Source organism: Mandrillus leucophaeus, unplaced genomic scaffold (assembly GCF_000951045.1).
Source record: "Mandrillus leucophaeus isolate KB7577 unplaced genomic scaffold, Mleu.le_1.0 Scaffold330, whole genome shotgun sequence".
In the NCBI taxonomy this organism is placed as follows: Eukaryota; Metazoa; Chordata; class Mammalia; order Primates; family Cercopithecidae; genus Mandrillus; species Mandrillus leucophaeus.
In genome coordinates, this window is record NW_012103477.1 from 2,567,468 (window position 1) to 2,571,480 (window position 4,013).

The following is a 4,013-nucleotide window of genomic DNA, read 5'->3' on the forward strand; positions in this document are numbered from 1 at the left end:
GATAGATAATAGATTGATAGATGATAGATAGATAGATAGATAGATAGATAGATAGATAGATAGATAGATAGACAGACAGACAGATAGATAGATAGACAGACAGACAGATAGATAGATAGATGATAGATAGATAGATAGATAGATAGATAGATAGATAGATAGATAGATAGACAGACAGACAGACAATGGGTAGGTAGATGACAGGTAGGTAGACAGATAGATAATGGATAGATAATAGATGACAGATAATAGATGATAGATACGATAATAGATAATAGATGATAGATAAAGGATAGATATATAATATATAATAGATAAAAGATGGATAGATAGAAGATAATAGATAATAGACAGATGATAGATAGATAGATAGATAGATAGATAGATAGATAGATAGATAGATAGATAGATAGATAGAGGGTAGGTAGATGATGGATAGAGCAATAGACAGATAGTGAATAAAGGGAGATAGATAATGAATAAATAAATAATAGATGGATAGATAGATGATAATAGATAATAGACAGATGATAGATAGATAGATAATGGATAGACAGATAATAGATAAATAGATCGATGATAGATAATAGATAGATGATAGGTAGGTAATAGATAGATCAACAGATGATAGATAATAGAAGATAGATAATAGATGATAGATCAATGATAGATACATAGATGATAAATAGATATAGATTCTATTGGCTCCGTTTCTCTGGAGAACCCTGATGAATACAGCGCCATTAGACCCTCTCTGCAAAACTCCAGCTTGGGTTGGAACTGCACTTCCACCCTCCCAGTGCCTCACTGGCTGCTGAGCACTAGGCGTTGGGCCAAGGACCCACTTGAGTCCCATCTCTTGAGGCCTTCTACGTTCCCATGCCTCTGTGCTTTGGGCTGCTCTCTCTCCCATTCCAACACCGGTTCTAATCTCCAGTCCACCAAGTTCCTTTTTGGAGTCCGAATCCAAGTTTCCAGGAACATAAAAAATAATCTCAAACTAACCAAGCATCCTAGAGGTGGCCTGCTTCCAGGAAACAAGAAGCCTCTAGTGAGATAAAAGAAACTTTTCAAAGTGAAAAGTGTTGGAATGTAGTTTATGTGCAGATGGTGGACAGCCGATAGAAAAACAATGTCGGGACTAATGATGAGTGGAGGAGGAAGCACGATGCAAATCCCAGTTATTAAAGCCCCTCATTAATCTCAGTGTTACGCACACCACTTTCAAGCCGTGTGTGTGAACTCCATTGGAAACGTGCACACACGAGCAGTATAGTTTCTGCTGGGATTCTCTTTGGAAAATCAAGGAAAGGTCAAGTTCCAAGCTGGAAACGATTAGTTATTAGACTTTTGCCCTTCTTTTGGAGGGGATTGATCAATACTACCTGTTTTTGCAAGGCCCTAGACACTTGGCAAAGCTTCCCATTATCGCAAGCATATGGGTTGGACCTCCTGTCACAGGTGTGGCAGGTAGGGCTGGGTCCTTGCCATTCTGGCTCAGGAGATGAGCAACCTACAGAAAAAGAAGTGAGTGGTGTAAGATCAAACAGCTGGTTCACCTGGAGGCAAGCCTAGGATAGGGCAGCATCCTCTGGTTCTCTAAAAGTCCTCTCCAGATAAGAATACTGATGACAACACCCCAAGGTGCCTGACACCTCCTCTGGGGCCTGCCAAACACTACTCAGGGTTTCTCCACCCCCCGCACTGTTGACAGTGTGGGCCGGATGTTCCTGCATTGTGGGGCTGGCCTGTGCATTGTTGGTTGTTCAGCAGCAATCCTGGCCTCTACCTACTAGGTGCTCATATTCCTTCACTCCCTAGGTGTTGTGTCAACCAAAAGTGTCTCCAGACATGGCCAAATGTCCCCTCGGGGGAGTTCTTGCCACTGAGATATGCCACTCTACCTATAAGCCCATTTTGATCATAACCCCTCATGACTCTTTTCATGAGAACAAAACTGCCCGAAGAAGTATACTCAGAGAAGCATCCTTGATTTCCGTGCACAGGCTTCTCTGAATTTGATAATGAACTTGAAACAGTGGAAAAGTAGGGTAGGGAAAAGGGATAAATTCAGAACCATAGCTCAACGGTGACAATCAGAAACGGCCACAGGAACTTTCTCCACATCCCACCCAACAAGACAGACCAGCAGATGAGTAATACTAAGTGAATCACTCAGTATTACCCAGACCTGACGGAAAGGCCCAGACTAGGACCTCAGCTGATAGTCTTCAGTGCTTCAAGAAGAACAAGGGCACCATTCTTCCTGCCCCCTCCCGGGGATGCTGTGCCTGGAGCCAGCGGCTGGATGGGACAGAGCTTTCCTCTAGGACACAAGCTTGTAGCAGGAGGATGCATGGAGGGCACATGGGTGCATGGTGGGCACTCAGTGAGGCCCCTGAAGCAGAAGCCAAAAAGTGTCCTAGCACCATGTTCCCTCATGGAAAGTGTGGAAGGCCAGCTGCCTTCCCATATTGGAAAGCGTGTGTGTTTGTGTGTGAGTGTGAGTACTCCCCTGATATGGTTTGCCTTTGTGTCCCCACCCAAATCTCATCTTGAATTGTAATCCCATAATCCCCATGTGTCATGGGAGGGACCCAGTGGGAGGTAATTGAATCACGGGGGGGGTTTGCCCCATGCTGTTCTCATGACAGTGAGTGAGTTCTCATGAGATCTGATGGTTTATAAGCGTCTGGCATTTCACCAATGAGTGGCATTGGCACTCATTCTCTCTCCTGCTGCACTGTGAAGAGGTGCCTGTTGCCAAGAGTGTAAGTCACCCTCCAAGACCTCATCCCTCCTCAATCACCTCCTCCCGACCAAGAACCCACCTCACATTGGTCACCCCCATTAAAGCCCCCATCCCACCACAGTCACCCCCTCCTTAGTCCCTATCCAGACTCTAAGTTGGGTGGTCCCTCTGCCTGATCTCTGGCCGCACCCCCTTTCCTTCCTATCCCTCTAATTCTCGTTATTCCTCAACCTCACTGAGACTTCTAGGCCTGGTTCCCCATTGCCTCCCAATCGCCCCCTGTCTTCAATCTCCACTCAGCCCAGCCTAAGCACCATGGAACTTCACTTCAACCTCTTTCTCACCCAAACTCAACTCCTGTGTGCACCTGTGATGATTTATTTACGTGTCATCTTGACTGGATTATGGGATACCCGGGTAGCTGGCTAAGCGTGATTTCTGGGTGTGTCTGTGAGGGTGGTTCCAGGAGAGATTAATATTTGCGTCAGTGGCCTGAGTAAGGAAGACCCACCTCCACCCATGTGTGGGCAGCAGTCAGTGGACGAAGGGCCCAGAGAGAACAAAGTTGTAGAGGAAAGGAGAATTTGCTCTCTTTCTTCTGGAGCTGGGACGGCCTTTTCTCCCTGCCTTTGGACAAAACACCAGGCTCTTCAGCTTTTGGACTCTGGGACTTGCACCAGCTCCCCTCAGCCCCATTGGGTTCTCAGGTGTTCTGTCTTGTACAGAGAATTACAGCATCAGCTTCCCCGGCTCTGAGGCTTGCAGACTCACACTGAGCCACACTACAGGCTTCTGTGGCTCTCCAGCATGCAGATGACCTGTGTGAGACTTCTCAGCCTCCACGATCACATGTGCCAATTCCCCTAATAAATCCCCTCTCATCTATCTATAGATGCGATAGGGTCGTCCTTCCGTGTCTGTGGGTTCTGCATCCATGGAGTCAGTCAACGGCAGATTGAAAATATTTTTTAAAATTGTGTCTGTACTGAAGATGTACAGATATTTATCCTGTCATTACGTTCTAAACAATAAAGTATGCCAACTATTTACATAGTATTTATATTGCATTAGGTATTATAAGTAACCTAGAAATGATTTAAAGTATACAGGAGGATGTGCGTAGGTTATACACAAATACTATGCCAATTTATAGCAGGGACTTGAGCATCCAGGAGTTTTTGTATCTGCAGGAAGTCCTAGAACCAATCCCCTACAGTAACCAGGGGACAACCAGATAGATAGATAGATAGATAGATAGATA